Source organism: Tamandua tetradactyla, chromosome 4 (assembly GCF_023851605.1).
Source record: "Tamandua tetradactyla isolate mTamTet1 chromosome 4, mTamTet1.pri, whole genome shotgun sequence".
Lineage (NCBI taxonomy): Eukaryota > Metazoa > Chordata > Mammalia > Pilosa > Myrmecophagidae > Tamandua > Tamandua tetradactyla.
The window spans coordinates 110,735,730-110,757,821 of NC_135330.1; the positions used below are offsets into that span (position 1 = coordinate 110,735,730).

A 22,092-nucleotide genomic window follows, 5' to 3' on the forward strand; every position below is an offset into this window, starting at 1 on the left:
CAGGTAAGTAAAAATATAAAGTAGTCTTGAGCTCAGCCAAAAAAATCTAGGTTAGAGTTGTTTAAGAAGTTCTGAGTCACCTTTGCTGATAGTCTTGACTGAAACCACTCATGTGGATGAAATTACCTAATAAAATAGTGGAGAGGAAGAAAAAAAGTCCTTAAAATGAGCCTTGGAAAGGCTCTAACATATCCTTGCCAGGAGGAAGAAGAACATGTAGTGATGAGGTCAGAGGAGAACTGGTCAGCGGGCAGGGCTGCATCACGAAGCCCAAGCCAAGAGAATGTAAGAAGGAAGAACTACTAATCAACCATGTCAGATCTTGCTGAGGGATAATGTAAGATGACCATAAATTGTTTAACAGATGTAGTGACATGGCAGTCATTGCTGGCTTTGCGAAAAGATGTCAGTGGAGTGATGGAGGTGGAAGTAAAAAAGGAATAAAAGTTAGGAAACTGAAGACAGTTTGCACAAATAGCTCTTTAAAGGAGTTTGGATGTGGTTTGGAGGAGAGTTGGGCTCCTAATACTTTTGATTCCATTCTATGCAGGCAAAAGCCTGCCTTTGAAATGTCTTAGAAATTCTCTTACCTTGTTTTGACTATTCTCAGCCTCACTCAATCCAGATCTCTCTCTTATCACATCTGGAGAGAACATTTAACCTTGGGAATAGATTTTGTTCTCTTCTAGTATATTCATATAAGTTCAGTAATGTCCAAGATGAAATGATGCTTCTTTACATCAGGACCTATATGGTAACTTTTCAGAAAGCCCTTATTCATTGCTTGTGTACTTGAACAACATTCTAATTAAGCAGAATTCTTACCAAAGTTATTGCTAAGAGATTATGCTTTCTTCTTTGTTCGGAAGAAAATACTGACCACTTGCTTTACTCGATGTTGGATTTTCTTTTTCCTGTGAGCAAGGACTTTTCAATTTTATCTGATAACTCTGCATTTTGTTTATTCTAGATCAACTGTGGCAAAGTATTTAACATCCTTTGACTGATGGGGTAGTGTATGTATGTGTGATACAAGCTGAATACTTTCCCCACTGGACACAAAGGGGCAGACGTGAACAATGCATGTAACCCTGAGGTTTCCCAAACTTGATAACATGCTTACTTATCTATTTTATGTTCAATATCATGAACCAAGGTTTTAAAGCCTTTTGTATAGAGAAAGCCCTTTACATCTCACCCAGATCTGAGAGTGGCAAGAGTATGAGTGCCTAAATCTGGAAGTCACATGTATGCAATCTTTGATAGGAAATAGCTGGTCAGTAGGGGATCCTGGTCTGTGCTTTATTCCCTGGAGCTTGCTGGCCACTTCTGGTTGCAGCCCCCTCCCAATGAAACAATTTCTCACATGAGCAGAAAGATACAGTCAGAGGCAGAGAGTCCAAAGGTTGACCACCAAGGTTTAAAATTCACCAATTGTTGACTCCTAACCTTCAAGGTAAGCTGGCCCTTGGGGAAAGTTATTCTAATGCTTAGAAATCTGTTCCATGTCATAGCTTTATAGTTGATTAATCAGCAACATAATTTCATAGACTCTTGGTTAATCTGAATCTTGAATTTGCTAGAGGTTTATATCTATATATCAAGCATCTCTTAATTTAAATGGGCTTAATTTTAAAACTCTTTAAACAGGATTCAAAAACTTTTTTGGTATTTCTCTTAATCTTCCCTTTTTGTCTGAGGTGTTCATTATTGATGAAATGCTCAAAAATGATTAGCAATTGATAGTAAAGTTTTGGCTAAAAGGGTAATAGTAATCTTTGTCTGTGAGCTAAATAGCCCCTGTTCCCATGGTGACACATTCTTTTGTATGATTTTTCTATTTGTTTCCTTTGCAAATACTCCATGAATGAACTTTTATTTATACATATTGACTGGAGACAAGGGGAAGGTGGTAGGAAAGAAGAAAACATAAGACCTGACTGTGGAGGGTGGTCAAGTAGCAAGAAAACTAGGAGCAGGGTGCTAGTACTTAATTATTTATAGTCTTTATAAAGGCTAGGGGATGAGGCAGAGAATCCTCTTGCTTTGTATGGCCAAAGGACCTGAAAGACCCTTCCTAGAAATGATAAAGCTTAGAACAGACTTCTCAGAGTGGCAGACAGAAATGTAGCTGCTCTGAGTATGGGGTCTACACTGAGGGTCTCAAGTGGAGAAAATCCCTAAGCAAAATATAATTTTGCTCAGGACTCTCCAAGAGCTATGACTTGCCATAATGACTTGCTTATACATAGCGCGTATCCTGAACAATCCTTCTGTCTGGTGAAAAATAACTGTGTTATAGTGAAGCCTGCACAGTCACAATTGTCAAACATCACCCTGGGGAAATTGCCTGTTGGCTGGGGTGTGTGCAAATCTATTTGATCCAGTTTCTTCTTAGAGCCTCTTTTCAGTTGGCAGCAGTAGACTTTTCAGAGTTGCTGCCGGTAAAATGAATGAATGTTCCATTCACACCAGCTTTGAAGGGTAAGTCCCTTAGCTGCCTGTGGATCTTTTTCTTTCAATCATTCAACTGCCATAGAAGCACAGGGAGCTTTCATGTCATTCCTAATACTGCAACCCCCTCCTGGCCCCCACTGCGTGGCTCTGGCTCAGATGAGACACGATAAGAGAAGCAATCAACCAAGATGCAAGTGCTGCCAGGAAACTTATGAAAGGAGAAGGAGCATTAGGACAGTAAACTGGGGAAGATGCTGCAGGGAATCCTGATTGATGCTTTCTGGGGACAACACTACAAAGCTAGTCAGATGAGAGGAGGATGCAATCAAAAGTCTCAGATGGCTACACCAATCAGTTGCAGGGTTGGTTATATCCAGCAGCGCTTCTGAAAAATTGAGGTTTTCCTACTCGCAGTTTGGTGAATAAGAAATGAATGCTTTGTTGATCTGGTTAGAGACACAGCTCTAAAGAAACCCAGAGGACAAATGAACACAGCCAGGTTGTCATTTAACAGAGGCAGAGTTTTGAGAAATTTAATGTGCTCCCACTTTCTGATTAGGATATTTCCTTCATTGTAAATTAAATGAGCTCATCAATTCTTCTTGAAAATAAGCCAAAAAAAAATTAAAAAGCAACTTTTGATGAATAATAGCCATCATTAGAACAGATGAAATACAGAAATGTGTACTCTTTAATAAACAGTGCAGCAAACTTGCCTGCTGGCTGCAGATGGCAGTCTAAAGGATTAGTGTCCTCTTTATCAAGGTATATGGTTCTTCTGTCAGGCTCAGAAGAGCAGTTTCATTTTCTGTGTTTTGCTGACTTGCACAATTCCTCTAAAAGAAAAACGACAGCAATAACAAATCAGTTTTTCAAAGTCCCAGCTGTCAGTGCAGCTTAAGTTTAGAGGTTGTTCTTGCTACTTGTGTGTCCGAATGGTCAAAGTTTGGGGCCAAGTGTCTAGGACCCGGCAGCAGCAGGGTCCCTGCTTCTTGGGGCGTGTCTCTCCTCCTGGTTTTGTCTCCACCCCTGCCTCTTCTTTCCCAGAGGCTTGAAGTTTGAAGTGGAGGCTGAGTTTGTTGTCATTGACCTTGGCTCAGGTGGGGGGATGGGACTTTTTCCTGAAAGGAGCTTTTAGGATTTGTGGGATTTGCTTTGAGGATTCTTGGAACAAAATGCCACTGTGTATGAATACACAAGGAATCAGGTGAATAGGTTTTATACTCATGCATTGTTTTTTTTTTATGCAGAGACAATCTACACTTAATATGGGCATTACAAAATATTTACTACTGCTCTGTTTGCTCACCACAGATTCTGCTGCCTGCAATCCCTCAGGGGCAGCTCACCCCTTGATAGTCACTGCCCAGCTGGTAGAAACAAGGCACGGACTTCCTCTCACAGAGAGTAAACAACAGGTGACAGCAAATACTCAAGGAATGAGGTAAAGAGAGGTTTGCATCTTAGAAGTCCTCACACTGTGTGCTCAGAAGATTGGGGGCGAGGAGGATGCAAATAGCTTGCATTTAAGAGACAAAAGTAGCTGTTGCACACAGAAAATATCTTTGTGTTGAGGATGGCTCCCTTTATGTGTCTAACTCTGTGCTACTGAAATTCGGCAATGTTGCTGGAACTTTCTGCTGGTGCCAGTCTCCCAAGCAGGACAGTCTTATGGAAATACAACGCAAGTTGCGTATGTACTTTTAAATTTTCTAGTAGTCACATTAAAAAAGTGAAATGAATGGTGATATTAATTTTTATGATATATTTTATTGAACTGAGATATTTTGCAACCCAGTGATAATTTTTACATTGACTGCATGTCTAAATGATAATATTTTGGGTTAGGATATATGGTGTATGTTTCACACTTCTTTTTGTACTTTCTATAGCATGCACCTCACTATGTCACTAAGTCCCTTATTAAACATAAGTTTTAATGACTGCATGCTGCTGAATCACATAAAAGTACTGCATTTTTTTTTGTTTTTCTATTTCTGTACATAGAAGGCCTTCATTGTGGGCTATTATAAATAATGCAGTACTTAGCATTTCTGTGTAAAAACATTTTTGTGGTTATTTTCTTAAATTAGATTCACAGAAACAGAATTACTGCTTAGACCTCATGAAACTTAATTCCCAAAGCATGTGTCATCTAATACTCATAGCAATCAATGAAAAAGCTTGTTTTACTCCACCACTCATAGATGGAACTCAAAGAGGAAATAGTCAGTAAGGGCATTTAAATTTCTCAAAGCCTTAATTCTACTTTTAAGATTTGGAAAAGATGAGAGAATCCTTTTTCCTCGTTAGCTAATCCAAATTAGGTAGGTACATGCGGAGTTTGGAGGTGGAGAGAAGGAGAGAAAGGGAGATAAAGTAAAGGAGTTAGAGCCTGGTAAAGGAAGCTTTGTGCCTCACCCTTTAAGCTCTTGGGGAAATTCCTGGGCAAGGCAGAAGATGAAGGAACCCTTCCCCCTTTAAATATGGACCGCCAAGAGTAAAGGAGATCAACACTACAATCGGGGTTGTCTTTTTGCCCAATAGAAGCATCCTTAGCCACTACAAGCCGGCAGAACAAAGATGGCTGCTTTCAGCCTGGACAGAGGGCTCTTAGTGTACACTCATCTGAGCTCTCCCGAACTTCAGTGGGGTGTGGGAAACACTGGATAGTTCCTTGTGGGTCAAGAGCGCCTTGACTGAGACACAGCGAGCAGGAAGGGTGCAGATGTGGTCTTGAGAATCAGTCTTGGCCTTGGTCTTGTGGGCCGTGCACCTCTGCTGGGGGATGTGGCTTCCCAGCAGCCCATCAACATTAGAGGGCGACAGAGCCTTCGGCATAGGCTACGCAGAGCAGACCAAGAGCGCTGAGTGGACAGACCCTCCCTAACAATGTTGCATCTTGCAGAATAAGGGGAGTGAGAACGATCCTAAAAGTAAAATGTTAACCTTAAGTGATTAAGGGATCACTGAATTTGAGAGACTACACTTGGAATTGAGTCAATTAAGTATTGTGCCTCAGGTAATAGATAAATAAATTTAACCTAGTAACAGAGAAATAATTAAGCTTACATTTCTGCAAAAAAAAAAAAAAAAGGAGTGAAACCCTTAAAAATATGCATTACTTCTCTATTCTTTGCAATGCCTTTTTTTTTTTTTTGCAGAGGTGAAACAAAAATAAATGGCTTAGTTTGTTCAAGCACTGTAGAATGGTATACAATTTCCAGATGGTGATTTTTTTTTTGAGAAATACAGATAGTGACAAAACACAAGTTATTTCAGCTGTCTCTATTTGACATGCCAATTCAGCTCTTTCAGAAACTTCTGTTTTTCTTGAAACCCAGTTTCATTTTTCTCTTTTGATGGCAAAACAAATTAAGAAGAGTCAGCAGGGTCAGGACATGGGGGCCCACTGGGGCACAGGAAGCTGGGTATGATGTTCAGAGAACTAATAAAGGAGAAAAATCTTCATAGATCATTGAAAATCAGCTTAATGGACATGCCCTACGTGTGTCTTAATTTAGTGAAAAGACTTTGGGATTAGATGTGATTATAGCCCAACCAAACTCCCATTATTGATTGATAATTTACTGAGGTTATTCAAGCATTAGGTGTCTATTTATGGGGAGACAGTTCAACACCCATATCACCCTCATGGTTTAAAAGTATAAAAAGCCTACATCGAAGCTAGGCCAGTTTGAAAGAATTGTGCACCCAAGAAAAGCCAGGTCCTTTAATCCTGATTCAATTCTGTAAGGTGGAAACCCTTTGATCAGATTATCTCCACAGAGATTGCAACACCCCCAATTGTGGGCGTGAAGACCTTTTGTTGATATTATCTCCATGAAGATGTGGTGAATCCAATTGTGGGTGTGGCTTTTTGGGTACACAGAGATGTGACTCTGTCCATTCAGGGTGGGTCTTGATTAGTTCACTGGAGCCCTTTAAAAGAGGAAACATTTTGAAGAAAGCACAGAGCTGGTGCAGACACTTGGAGAACCGTTGCTTCAGAGCTGACAGAAGAATGGATGTTTGGGGATTTTTGGAGTGCTGACAGAGAGAACAGATGCCTAGACATGGGCAGAGGCCAGCAGACATAGCCATGTACTGTCACATGAGATGCTAAGTCAGCCAGAACCCAGAGTTCTGTCCCTGAGAAGCTAAGTAAAGGCCCACAGATGCTTAGAGAGGAAACCACTGACATTAGACTCTGGAAGGAATAAATTGGATACAAGGAGCAGCAGATGCCAGCCACATGCCTTCCCAGATCAGCCTTCCTTGAGCCAAGGAATCTTTCTCTGGATGCCTTAGTTAGGACATATTTATGGCCTTAGAACTGCAAACCTGTAACTTATTAAATACCCTTTTAAAAAGCTGCCCAATTTTGGGTATATTGCTTTCCGGTCACATTAGCAAACTAATATGTAAGTTAAATGCAGTAAAGTGTTTCACTAAATAAAATATTCTAATTATTCCCATGGTTTGCTTCAGAGAAAGATAATGTGGACAAGTAGCAAAATCTAGTGCATTTTCAGCCTTATAAACCCCTGGGCACCAATTATAACAAATATTTTGAAACGCTCCTGCCTGTACAACCCTAAAATCAAATTCATAGAACAACTAATTTACATATACACATAATTTTGATATTCCCTAACTGTAAGTGAGAAATAAGATGAAAGTAATTTATGATAATATATTTCAATACATAAATCCAAGTGATATTCTCTTCTAGAAGACATAATATAGTATCCAGACACTTACACTACTTACAATGAATACATTGAGATTTAGAAGAAGTTGTTCAGAAGCTATTCTGTATGAGTAGAATGAAAAATGCCAGAGCAGAGGTACAGGTGGATATTGGAATAGAAACTGGTAAGTCCATTAAAAATGTGAAAAACTGCTTTTATATATTAAAGAGCTAAGTAGTTTCTAACCTTATTAATTCTAATGAGATTGTGTTTTGTTTTTTACCAACCTCAATGTCAGAGGGATGTTAGAAAATTGTGCAGGATGCAGGACAATACCTGGTTGTGCCACACTAAGCTAAACATTGCAGGATGTGCAGCATTCTTGCCTGTACTTGCTAAATACCTGCAGCACAATCCAATTATTGTGACAACCACATGCCCCAGCTTTCCCCTACGGGGTGGTGCAACTCTTGTGGAGAACCACCTATCTAGACCAATCCCTTCTTGAAAAAGAAATTAAGGATCAAAGACATTATATGGCTTAAATGGCTTAGCAACTAGAGGTAGAACAAGGAGCAGTTCCCCAGATTTCTGCCCAGAGGAATATGACTCGATGATATAGTCCTTCCTACTGCTTCTAAAACTGTTTGGAGAAATAGGAGGTCAAATGTTTTCCAGTCATTGGAAGAGGCGAACAGGGTACCCACTTTTAGGCTAACTTTTCACTTATGGTGTAGGCTTCTTCGAAGTGGCTCGAAGCAGTTCATGGGGATGATGGAGGACCTACTGCCTTCCTACCCACCCTCACTCATAAGCACCCCTTCCAGTTGTCTCTTCCTTTGGTCCATTTGTCACTGTTGCTGCCTTTGGCTCCCCAGGGGCGTAAACAACCTCATGTTTGCAACCAGTCATTACCTTTCCAATATTGACAATATGAAACAGTACTTTTCTGTTGCCTATGGTAGCATTGTGTTGTTTTGGTTTGCTAAACGTGCTGAAATGCACTATACCAGAAATAGACTGGCTTTTAACAATGGCAATTTATTAGCTTACAGGTTTATAATTCAAATTAAGATATCAACAAGATGATACCTGGGCTCTGAAGATGGGCTACTGGTGAGCTTGGCTTCTCTGTCACATGGGAGGGCACATGCCCATGTCTACTGGTCCTTCTCTTCCATATTTCATTTATTTAGCTTCTGGCTTCTCTATCTGTCACTTCCTTGTTCAGCTTCTGTAGGCATGCCCCTGTCTCCATTTCTCTGGGGCTTTTTCTGTGGGCTTCTCTGGATTTCATTTCTTAGCTTCTGTATATGTTTTATCCTCATATGAAGAACTCCCGTGAGAGGATTAAGACCCACCTTGAGTGGGCTGGGTCATACCTCAGTTGAAATAACCTAATCAGAAGGTCCCACCTACAATAGGTCTGCACACACAGGAATGGACTAAAAGAACATGGTCTTTTCTGGAGTACCTAACAGCTTCATACTACTACTTGTGTGTATTATGTTTTCCTGTTAAGCACAATTCTCAGAGAAATACTGTTACTATAGGTCTATCTATTATGTGACAGGCACTAATCTAGGGCCTTTTATAAGTTGATTTTCTTTGCTCGTACCAGTTTTAGGGTACATTTATTAGCGCCATTTCAAAAATGAGAAAACTGATGCTTAGTGATGTTAAGCAGTGGAGATAGAAGAAAGAACATGCCAAGCAGGTAGAAAAGCCTGCAAAGACCCAGAAGTAGGCGTGATTTTAACCCAAATCCAAAGAATTGTAGAAGTGTTGGAGTTGTCCTTTGATCTCTCTCACTGTGTTCTTCCTTATAAACCATCTCTTTAATTTCATTTCTCCTTTTTAGTTTACACCAGATTTTCTGAAAGCGGAGTCTGCACACCATCTCTGCAGTTTTCAATCTCTTGAGACATGTCTGCACATTGTAATAACTTGCTGAAGCCAGTCTTGGGAAAACCTCCAGTAACTTTCAAATCTGTAGCAACCTGACTTCTGGCAAGATGGTGGAGTAGGAGAGGCTGAGTTCACTCCGGCTCCATGTAACAATGAGAGATGTGATAGAAAAATGTCCGGAACAGTGGTTTCAGGGTGCCAGTGATCATGAAGGTCTTTTACCCTGAAAAGGGAGGCCCTGGGCCAAAATCCAGGGAGGCTGGGATGGAGAGAACAGGGTGAATGTGCTCGGCCAAGACCCTACCTAACTCCGCAGCTGGCTTAGGATGATCTTCGGTTCGGCTTTGTAGCTAGGAGTTCCCGTGGTGAACTTGGAAGATAGCAGACGTGCTTTTCTTCTGCATAGAGTCCACTTAGTCAAGGTAAAATGCCTACCTGCTCCCTGCCGTTGGGACACACTGCTGTGGGCACCTGGACTTTTTGTTTTTTTTTTTTTTTGGTAAGGACTGGGGGCCCTTCTCCAGGGAAGACCGGGACACATGGGGTGTTCCAGTCCAACATCCAACCTGTGAAAGAGACCTGTTTGGGTCTTGATGCCTCTCCCCTCCCCTCACAGAGGCCTGAAGACCTCAGGTCTGGGCGGGCAGAGAAGTGAGGCTAAGTTAGCTGACCAAGCTGAGTGCTGTGAATGGCCTCCAGACATTTCCAGACTGGCTGTGGGTGGGTGGAGCTGAAAACCCAGTCCCGCAGCCTGGCGCCATCCTGGAAGGAGATCTGGGGGCCACTAGATTCATCAGCTGTTCGAGAGATGTCTCTGGTGGAGTTCCTGCAGCTCATCCTGCATCCCTAGGGTTGACAGATTTGGGCATGTGCTGAGGTGGGCGGGCCTGACTGGAGTTCTGTCGGGTTTCCACTTGGTTCAGCTCATACCTACAAGAAGGAACAGGTGGGCCTAATAGGATGAGGGGGATCAGGAGTGCCATGTGCTGGGGAGAAGAGGAAACTCCAGTCTGACAAGTCACCTGCCTGGCTCCCAAACAAAGCCCTAACTTGAATTGCAACTCCCCCCGCCCCACTGAGATTAGGGACTCGGTTTCATGGGGAAGGATTGACAAACCCAGTCCAAAAGGGTATCTTCAAAGCTAGTATATGCAGATACAAAATCTTAGATGAGGGAAGGAAATAAATCTGCAAAATACTCTTATTAAGATATTATAATGCCATGTCTTCAATAGAAGATCATAAAATATGTGAAGGCACAGGGAGATATGGCTCAGCCAAATGACCAAATTAAAACACCTGAGATGACACAGAATTTGGAACAACTAATCAAGGTTGTTCATAAGATATAAAAGATATGAAGAAGATCCTGGAGGAGCATGAAGAAGATTTGAAATAATAAGTAGGAAAATACCAGACATCACAGAGATGAAAGATACTGTAGACAAAATAAAAAATATATTAGAGACTCACAATGGTAGACTTCAAGGAACAGAAGCAAGAATAAATAAATTAGAAGACAGGACAACTGAACTTGACTGTTCAAAGGAATACATGACAAGAAAGATGGAAAAAAATGCAACCTGATCTCAGGAGAATGGGTGACAACATGAAGTGTATAAGACCTGTTGGTGTCTCAGAGGAAGAAGAGAACAGTAAAGGGATAGGAAGGTAGCTGAAGATGTAATGAGGAAAACTTCCCAACCCTTATAAATGACATAAATGTCTAAACCAAACAAGCCCAACGAATCCCAAATAGAATAAATCCAAACAGGCTTACCCTAAGACATGTACTTATCAGAATGTTAAATCTTGAAGAGAAGGAAACAGTCATGAAGACAGCAAGAGAGATATATTTAAGATTGTGACTGAGAAGGACTTCCAGTCAAGAATTTCTATCCTTCCAAAGTTGAGGGAGAGAGAAAAATTTTCACAGATGAAACAATGACTGCAAGAATTTTCCAAGACTGTAGGGAATCTTTCCTACAAGAAATATTAAAGGGAACTCTGTATACTGAAAAAAAACTAGAAAGGGAAGTCTGGAGAAGGTTACAGAATTGAAGAGTATTAGCATGTGTAAGTTAAAGGCTAAAAAGTGAGAGAGGGAAAAGAATATATAGATATGGCAAATAAAAATGACAGGATCAGGGCGGGCCGCGGTGGCTCAGCGGGCAAAGTGCTTGCCTGCTATGCCGGAGGACCTCGGTTCGATTCCCGGCCCCAGCCCATGTAACAAAAACGGAGAAACAGAATACAATAAAACAAGAAAATGTTTAAAAATGTTTCCCTTTCTTCCTTCCTTCCTTCCTTCTATCCTTCCTTCCTTCTCTCTGTCTTTCCTTTAAAAAAAAAAAAAAAAAAATGACAGGATCAGGTGAAAGACTCAAGAACTGATTTTACAGTAATAATTTTCAATGTTGATGGACTAAACTCACCAATTAAAAGATAGAATGGATTAAAATATGATTTATCTATATGCTGCTCATCAGGGAGTTATCTTAGAACTAAGGACAAAAATAAGTTGAAGGTAAAAGGATGGAAATAGATGTTCTATGCAAGCTGTAACCAAAGGAAAGCATGAGCATCTGTAATAATATTAGATAAAATATGTTTTAAATGTTATGATATCAAGAGACAAGATTTTCATATCTTAATTTTGAAAGCATTTGTATTTTTATATTTTCCTGAAATAAAAAACTTGAAACATTCAGTAACATAGGTCATTACTATAGCAAAGTTGATATTTGTAATAATTTTCTACTTGATATTTTGAGAACGTTCAAAGTTTTGTCAGCTAATCAAATGGTATTTAATTAGCATTTAATATTTTATTTTAAGAAACTCTGATTAATGTATTTGTAGATTTTGTCTTTGCCTTAATTTTAAATTGGTTTATGAAACTTACTGTACAAACAAAGGCTTTACAATGCTTATTTGTATACTTTATATGCTTATGGATAAGCTAACTATGATCCATTTTTGGTAGTTCTAAAACAAACTATAGGATAAGATTGTAGACTCAAGAACTATCTTTAGAGTAATAATTTTGAATTTTAATTGACTAACCTTACCAATTAAAAAACCCAGATTGGCAAAATGGATTTAAAAATATGACTTACCTATATATTACGTATAAGAGACTTATCTTAGATTCATAGATACAAATAGAGTGAAAGTGAGAGGATGGAAATAGATGATCTATGCAAACTGTAACCAAAAGTAAGCATGAAAAGCTATAGTAATATCAGATAAAATAGATTTTAAATGTTATGATGTCAGAAAAGACAAAATTTTCATTTTAATTGTTAAAACATTTGCATTTTATATTTTCCTGAAATAAAAAACTTGAAAATGTTCAGTAGCATAGGTCATTATTATAACAAGGTTGATATTTGGAATAACTTTCTACTTGATATTTTGAGAACATTCACAATTTTGGCCACCAATCAAATGGTATTTAAGTTAGTGTTTTATATTTAGAATTTAAAAAATTCTGGTATCTGTATCTGCAGTTTTTTTTCCTTATTTGCCTTAATTTTAAATCAGTTTTTGAAACTTACTGTACAAATACAGGCTTTATACTGATTATTTAAATACTACGTTTAAACATGCCAATGAATAAGCTAATTAAGATATCTATTTTTCCCCCACCTTGAGCAGGCACCAGGAATCGGAGCCAGGTCTCCAGCATGGCAGGTGAGAACTCTGCCTGCTGAGCCACCGTGGTTCACCCAAGGTATCTATGTTCTTTTTCAAGATATCTATTTTTGATGGTTCTAATTTTATTGTTTATTTTTAAATAAAATATTTACAATAAAAAAATGTAACAATCTTCAAATCTGTATTTGTTTCTTAGGGCTACCATAGCAAATTATCACAAACTTGGTGGTTTAAAATTAACAGAAATTTATTCGCTCACAGTTCTGGAGGCTAGAAGTTCAAAATCAACATCTTGACAATGCTGTGCTCTTCCGAAGTCTCTCGGGGAAGAATCCTTTGTTGCTTCTTCCAGCTTCTGGTGGCTGTTGATGTTCCTTGCTTGTAGACACGTCCGCACAATCTCTGGGTCTTCATGTGGCCTTTTCCCTGGATGGAAGAGAGGGGTGGTGGGGTGGTGAGGGTGTGGTAAGAGACAGGTACCACTTTCTGAACAGCAGTAACACTAGGTAAGAAGGCCTTGGAGGAGTGTGTGAGGTTCTAGAAAAAGGGAAGCTGGATGTCTGAGCATCATCACTGGGAGTGTGAGTTGGTGGAAGTGCCCACTTGTTCTATTAGGTAAGTAGAACCATGATCAGCTTTGTAGAAAAAACCTCAGGAGCTGACAGTCTGGGGAAAAAAATCTTTGCAATAAACTGGGCAGAAGCTCAAGGATCCAAAGGTCTCTCTTTTTCTTTATATCTTTGCATGAGGTAAGCCCTCTATCAACATTTCGATGAAGAGAGGAGAGGAACACAGAAAAACTGTGATGAAAATCACTTGCCCAACCAGCAGAGTAGGGGCTCAAAATAAAGGCAATTATTTCATTTGCTTACAGAAGTTGATGGATTGCGATTCATCCATTTTTCACAAAATTGAGTATGCAGCCCTCAAGTAGGAGTTTCAAGCGCTGAAGAATGAGGCTTCAGTTAATGTTTTTAGTTGTTTTTTCCTTTGTGTGTATGTGTGTGTGTGTGTGTGTGTATTTTCTGTATTTTATTTGGACTAGTCTAGTCACAGTTCTCTCTGGTCATGTTTTCCTGCTCTGAGACTTTACTGGCCCTGATCTCACTGCCTAGAAAGCCCTTCTCAAACATTTTCTTACCAAATCTTTCTAGTTTCAACACAATTTCAAGTGCTATCTGCTTCATGAGAACTTTTTGTTTTCTCCCTTCTCTGAACTCACAGGGCATTTTGGACACACGTATCCTCTGGCCCTCGTTGACCAAGGAAGACCAGACACTGCATGTGTACCCAGCTGTGGTACGGAGGTGGCAAAGTCCATCGACTTTGAAATGTATGTGCTCGCCCTCACAACCCCCAAGTGCCAACTTAGTCTTTTTTTCATTCCATTTCCCCCATTGATAATTAGGCAGATAGTAGGAAAGGAGGAAATTCATAATAAACACTTTGCATGACCATTTGGTCTGGGGACCCCTTGATCAAGTTAGACAGAAGACGAAGGAGGAAGTAGTTCATCATATGAGTTAAAACATTAACATGTGACCCAACTCCAAAGACCTGAGCACAAAAGCAATGGGATTAAAGTGCCATATTCTGAGTCTACCACCTAAACAGTCTCTGCAAGCATTACTAATTAAACCCGAGTATCCATTTCATTCAGCACTTTCCTGATTTGTGGCCTGAAATGTTGAGGAACAGCAGTAAGCCTGGTTCTCCCAATCTGCCAGTAAAAATAGTAGTCCAAACTGGGGAGAACTTCAGTGACATTTATCTTAATCTTCCTTGTGTCATAAGTACTTGAGTATGTCTAACCTCTTCTTCCTTTCTTGAGGTTAGAATCTGCTTGCCTATTTTTATGTACTTGTAAGAAATCAGCTTATGGTTTAGTGGTCAATAAATGTTTATTGAAGTGGATTCTTTCATATCATTTATCGGTCCATTAAATTTTTATATGTATAATTGATTTTTTTAAACTAATTTTAAAATGAGTTGAGGCGCTGAATGTAAAGTGCTTAGAATAGACTATTGCAATAGATGTCCTTGGATTTTCTGGGACGGTCTCATTTCATGTATTTTTTTTTACTTATTTTATACTTTAATTTACTCTTTTGGAGGAAAGGTGGTATATTCTATATTTCAAATTCAGGTCAAAGATAAATGCCCAAGACTGCTCAGTACCTTAAGCAATTTGAAATCAGTGTGAAAATATTGACTTTGTTAATATTAGCTCTTATGACTTAAATGCAAAGATATATTGTCACAACAAAAATTTTATTTTTGGATTTTAAGAGTTGGTTTTAAATAAAACAAAATGAAAATACATCAACAAATATTCCTTTTTAGCAAGAATTATTGCCATAAGAAGGACACATTAAAAATGGTAAAATTAATCGATTATGAAGACGGCAGCAGAGATACATTTCTGTATTACCAAGAGCAATTGTGTATCAAGAAGAAAGGTTGGTTCAGTCTACAATATGGCCCTCTAACCTAACTTGAGCAATTCCTATCTCTTTCAGTAGCCAGCCATTTTTGTTTGACTGGCACACACTACATAGTGACAGAAGCAGCAAAAAGAGTGTATTTCCTATATTTTTTTCGCATGTCCACCTCTGGACCCATTTCCCTACTTTCCCCATTACTTTCCAGAGGACATTACTTCCCTTTCTTATGCCTTTCCTTGAAAAATCTGCATTCTCACCACCATCATTTGTATCATTTCTAGCATAAGAAAGGGCCAGGCTGTCAAAAATGAAGCTAAGTTTTGAGTGGGTTCTCTGTGATTTGGAAAATATGTAGCTATTTCATGTAAGACCCTTTTCATATATCTGCATAAGTTCCCATACCTCCATCTCAGAAATAAAAACTTCCCAAGACCACCTTTTTCTGAAACTACAAGAGGGAAATGATGCTCGGTAGATAAATATGCATCTGAACTGTTCCAGCCTGATCTCTTGGTGCATGAAGCCAGTCATAGACACAGAGAAGGCAGGACCAGCAATTCAGACAGAACCGCTGAGTCAGTTCTCATACCTTTTTTCCCCATGAAATTACTAGTAAAAATTCAAGACCTCCCCTCCCAAGGTGACCTTGCACTAATAGGGGTAGAAAACTTATTTTGGTTTCCAGGGACATCATAAAAGTCACGAGTTCTTTTTTGTTTTCTTTTCAATAACATAATTCTTTAGATGTGCAGCCATGTGTAATACCATTTTTCTTAATTTGTCAGATTTTCATGAACATAAGCTCATAATTCAAACTATTTCTGCACAAGATGATGTGTCCAAATTTTCATGCTGGAATATATGGTTACCATTCACACTGTAGATGACTGGTAATGTTAGTTGATTTTAAATCACTGTATTTATCAAATATTTGTTTCTGTTTAGAATTGTGCATTGCCTATAAAAGCAAATTGAATGAGGTTCTCCTCCAGGAGCTTTGAATTTAAATGATAAACAATGATGCAAACACATATTTTGACCATGAATGTTTGATAGAAGCAAAATGTTCCTGATCAGTGCTTATTCAGTTGCAAGATTTAGAATGCAAATTATTTCTGTGCATCTCTTTCTTGCCTATCAGGATAATAATATAATTCATTTCATACATTTGGGGGTGATACTTGGCTCTAGGAAGAGAAATCAATTTAAGGGAGTAATTAGAGATTGGAAATATTTGTAATCTGGTGGAATTACTCTGGTGCCAAATCACTTTATAGGTTCTTATTTTTTAGCATGCTCAATTTAGGAAATTTTGGTTATGCCAAGGTAAGATGAAGACCAAAAAGGCTTATGGCCTTTCAGTCTTGAAGAGATACCCAAATCAATGGTGTTTCCCCCAAGCATGAGCTAGATGCCTTCCTTTCCATGTTATTCCATGTGGTGTTTGATGCCTAGGGCTGGTGGGAAATGAGGCATTTTACAGGAAGCACCAATTCAAATTTTCCCTTATCTTATCTTCTGAGGGTTTAATAGTTCTTGTAGAGAGTTCTAGCTCTTACATTTAGGTCCTTGATCCATTTTTAGTTCATTTTTGTATATGGTGTAAAATGGAGGTCTGATTTAATTTTTCTGCACGTGGATATCCAGTTTTCTCAGCACCATTTGTTGAAGAGACTGTCCTTTCCCCATTGTCTTACTTAGCACCCTTGTCAAAAATCAATTAGTCAGCGGCTCAGGTCTTGACGGGTTTGTGGCGGTCCTCTTTCCCAGCTACAAAGCCACTGCTGCCTCTGGAAATCTCAAGATGGTGACCTCTCTGGGATCCAACACCTATAACAGGCAGAACTGGGAGGATGCGGATTTCCCCCTGCTATGCCAGACATATCTTGGACAAAACCTGTATATCCGAATGACCAAAGAAAAGTATGGAAAGGAATACAAAATCTGTGCCAGGCCATTTACAGTGTTTCACTGGTGCCCCAGGGTTCACATGCATTTCAGGAAGACCAGAGTCTGCCAAACCGGCAGCAAATTGAAGAATGTCTGCCAGACCTGCCTCTTGGACCTAGAAGATGGCCTGCCCATCCAGGTTGGTCAAGCAAGATTGTCTTTTAAGAACAATATGCCAAAGTCAGATGTCAACAGAGTACTACACACAGAACATGGAGAGAGATATTTCTGGCTCTGATGGAACATAGCCAGTTGGTTTGCTGGGGAAAGCCACATCCACCGGCGACAAGCTACTCAAACTGGCCCAGACCACACCCTATTATAAACAGAATTGACCCCATATTTGCTTCTTCTGGGTGAAAGGAGAATGTAAGAGAGGAGAGGACTGTCCATACAGACATGAGAAGCCTATGACACAGCTGACTTCCTTTCTGATTAGAATATCAAAGCTGGCATTATGGAATCAATGATCCTGTGGCAGATAAGATTCTAAAGTGGGCTTCAACAATGCCTCGTCTGGATCCACCAGAGGGCAAGACCATCACCACACTCTATGATGGTGGTCTGGGAGATACCATTACTGAAGCAGATCTAAGAAATCATTTCTACCAGTTTGGAGAGATTGGGACAATAACTATTGTGCAGAGACACAATAATTGTCTAATGTCTAATAGAATGTGCTTTCATCCAGTTTGCCACAAGGCATGCTGCAGAAGTGGCTGTGGAAATATCTTTTTTTTTTTTTAACTTTTTTTTATTAATTAAAAAAATTAACAAACAAAACATTTAGATATCATTCCATTCTACATATACAATCAGTAATTCTTAATATCATCACATAGTTGCATATTCATCATTTCTTAGTACATTTGCATCGATTTAGAAAAAGAAATAAAAGGACAACAGAAAAAGAAATAAAATGATAATAGAGAAAAAAAAAACTGCATGTACCATACCCCTTACCCCTCGCTTTCATTTACCACTATTTCAAACTGAATTTATTTTAACATTTGTTCCCCCTATTATTTATTTTTATTCCATATGTTCTACTCTTCTGTTGATATAGTAACTAAAAGGAGCATCAGACATAAGGTTTTCACATTCACAGAGTCTCATTGTGAAAGCTATATCATTGTTCAATCATCATCAAGAAACATGGCTACTGGAACACAGCACTACATTTTCAAGCAATTCCCTCCAGCCTCTCCACTACATCTTGTACAACAAGGTGATATCTACTTAATGGAAATATCTTTTAACAAGCTGATTGTCAATGGCCTCAGGCTTAACATGAAATGGGGAAGATACCAAGCAACTGGAGGAAAAGAAAAAGAGAAGGACGGAATCACAGACTCTGGAATCAAGTAAGAGCCTGTTCCAGGGCTGCCAGGAGTTTTTCCTCCTTCTCTTGCAGCAGCAGAAGAAGCCTTTGCCAACTACTTTAACTTACCCCCAAGTTGTCCTCCAGCCATGGTGAACATTGCCCTACTACAACCCCTGGTATCGCTCTGCCCTCATACCCAGGTTTTGGGCCACACATGTTCCACCCAATGGGAGCACCTCTTCCTTTCATGAGGGGTCTAAGACCAACCCACCATCCTTCTCACAATTCTCAGAGGATGGGAGCTCATGCTGGAAAATACAGCAGCTCCTAGCACATTGTCACCATACTTGGGCTTTATAGAAGAAAGGGTGCTCTCATTTTACAGTAAATGAATCTTGGAATTAACATGCATTTTTCTTCCTTTTTAGTTTCCATGGTAGCTGAATGCATTCTCAAGTGGGCAGTCAGAGAACGACAGCTATGCTTTCCTACATGTATTCAAAGGACTGATGGACCTAAAATAAGCTGCCATTAACACATCTGGTTACTACAATAACATTACTAATAAAACCTAATGCCTGTTCCTCTTTTCTTTATGGGGGGAAAATGATTGAATTAATTGGATGCCCAATAGAGTTTCCATTCCAATTATGTATTCATTTTGTATTTTCATTTTGAAAAAAAAATTGACGTGTGGTTAAAAAAACTTTTCCCCACTTTTATGTCCATTGGGTATTTTCCTTTTTATCATCTTAAAAACAAATTACTAATTCTAATCATTTGTAGTGGCATGAGTGTGATTGTACTCTTCTGAAGTCATATCCTTGGAAAGACAAATAGAAACCAGTACCCAGCACAGCCCAGATCTCTTTTTTCCTTCTCTTTTCCTCATTTCTGACTGAAGGAATCTGACTGATAGCTCTGCTTCTCTATGCCAACAAAAAGACAAAAATTACTATTTATTCCTGTCAGTCAGATGGAAACGTAAATTCCATGGGGCTGTATATCACCATAGAAGCTTGGTGTCTGGAATGAAATAATTTTTTAAAACTTCCCGTGAAACACTTTAATGAACTGAAACAAAGAATGTTGGATACTGTTTGGATGAAAGACTTGTGACTTAGGTTATTTCAGTTGAAATGTGACCCAGCCCATTAAAGGTAGGTCTTAATCCTCTCACTGCAGTCCTTTATAAGAGGATAAAACACATATAGATGCTAAGAGGTGAAATCCAGAGAAGCTCCTTGAGATGAGCACCAAAGAAGCTGAAAGAGGAAGCCACTGAAGCCAGAAGCTGAAAGCAATAAAACCCTGGAGAGAAGGACAAGGAGATATTGCCATGTGTCTTTGCCCCAGATGTTGACAGCCTGACTTCAGAGACCAGGTATCACCCTGTTGCTGCTTTGAGTTGGACATTTTCCAAGGCCTAAGAACTGTAAATTGTAGGTTAATAAATCCCCATTGTAAAAGCCAACAAATTTCTGGTATATTGCATTGTAGCAGCTTTAGCAAACCTAAAAATCTATGCAGGGATCCTTGTAGTTCTATATACATTTGGGATAGGCTTTTCTATTTTTGCAAAGAAGACTGCTGGAATTCTATTGGTATTACATTGAATTCTTTTCTTATTTTTAAATTTTTAAATTGAATAGTATAACATATATACAAAGCAAAGAAATAAAAAGCAATGGTTTTCAAAGTACTCTTCAACAAGTAGTTACAGGACAGATCCCAGAGTTTGTCATGGGCTACCATACGATCCTCTCATATTTTTTCTTCTAGCTGCTGCAGAATATAGAAGGCTAGAGGGCTCTAATATTTTTTTATCATCACAATTGACTTCTTTCCCTTCTTTTTGTGAAAAAATAACATATTTACAAAAAAACTTTAAATTTCAGAGCACAGCACCACAATTAATTGTAGAACATATTTCAGAGTTTGACATGGGTTACAATTTCACAATTTTAGGTTTTTACTTCTGGCTGCTGTAAAATTCTGGAGACTAAAAGACATCAACATTTTTGGGGGGGTGCATAGTCTAGGAATTGCACCCAGGTCTCCTGCATGCAAGGTGGACATTCTACCACTGAACCACCGTGTACCCTAAAAGAGATATTCATTTAATGATTCAGCATTCATATTCATTTGTTAAATCCTATCTTCTCTGTATAACTCCACCATCATCTTTGATCTTTCCATACCTCTCTTTAGGGGTGCATGGGCTATGATCATTCTAAATTTTTCATATTGGAAGGGTCTGTCACTAATCTGGGGTAGGGAGATGTAACTAGCTTATGTTCTGGAAAGGCTGGGCCCTTTAGGTTTTAGGACTTACCTGGACCAGGGACCCATCTGGGGGTTGTAGTTTTCTGGAAAGTCACTCTAGTGCATGGAACCCTTGTGGAATCTTATATATTGCCCTAGGTGTTCCTTAGGATTGACTGGAATGGTCCTGGTTGGGTTTGGCAGGTTATGATAGGTAACAAGGTCTACCTGAAGCTTCTGTAAGAGCAACCTCCAGAGCAGCCTCTCGACTCTATTTGAACTCTCTCTGCCACCGATACTTTATTAATTACACTTCTTTTCCCCATTGTGGTCAGGGTGGAATTGTTGATCCCATGGTGCCAGGTCTGGATTCATCCCTGGGAGTCCTCTCCCACGTCGCCAGGGAGACTTTCACCCCTGGATGTCATGTACCATGTAAGAGGGAAGGCAATGGTTTCACTTACAGAGTTGGGCTTAGAGAGAGTGAGGCCATATCTAAGCAACATAAGAGGTCCTCCAGAAGTAACCCTTAGGCATGCCTACAGGTAGTCTAAGCTTCTCCACTACCTACATAAACTTCACAAGAGTAAGCCTCAAGATCAAGGGCATGGCCTATTGATTTGGATGTCCTTAAAGTTTGACACAGTATCAGGGGATTCTCTGATGGTAAGGGTAAATAGTTCCATACTCTTTCTCCCATCCCTCAGGGGACTTTGCCAATCCTTTTTAATTATCTGGTTAATATACTCTAGGATGTATCCAGGCATTACAATAATCCGTGCAGGATTAAAGGACCTCTTCCTTATTCTGGGATCCCTGTGTTTCAATTGTTCAAATGAGCTATACAGATAGGTTGAATTAGATTATGCACTACATAAAATTTCAGTTTCAGACCAAATAAATCTTTCTTCCAATGGTCTCAAAGAGTATGTATGGTTCTAAAATAAAGACACTGTCTTTCTTACCCCTATGTTCTGAATTACTTTAACCCCAACCTGAACGGCTTCATTCTTATCTCTAAATATCAGTTTATATATATAAAACAGCCTCTCAAAATCCAGAAATAATAATCACTACTCTGGACTTAATTTGTCTGCTCTAAAAGCTTACAATCTAGGCCCCTGTTTCTTATAAGCATTTTCTACAGGTGTCCATACCACTGTTGTTCTTTTGTTTCTGGCTTATTTTGTATCACCAAATGTCCCACATGTTCATTCACATCGTTGCGTGCCTCAAGACTTTGTTCCTTTTGTAGTAGCACAACCTTTGTTCATAAGCATACACCAACATTCGCCAATTTACTTCTCTGTCAGTGCATCCTTCAGCCACCTGCATTCATCGGACATCATGTAGAGGGCCCAAAGTCCACAGTCCATCAACATTCTCAATT

General features: G+C 39.2%; 1 long non-coding RNA gene and 1 pseudogene across 1 annotated transcript; both read left to right on the top strand.

Moving 5' to 3' along the window:
* Positions 1-3,784: 3,784 nt before the first annotated feature.
* LOC143679271 (uncharacterized) lies at positions 3,785-19,148 on the top strand. Its single transcript, XR_013173623.1, has 4 exons — positions 3,785-4,150; positions 12,720-12,795; positions 13,944-14,052; positions 18,866-19,148. It is a non-coding gene; the product is annotated as an uncharacterized LOC143679271 (long non-coding RNA).
* Positions 16,968-18,768, top strand: LOC143679476 (pre-mRNA-splicing factor RBM22 pseudogene; annotated as a pseudogene).
* Positions 19,149-22,092: the final 2,944 nt, after the last annotated feature.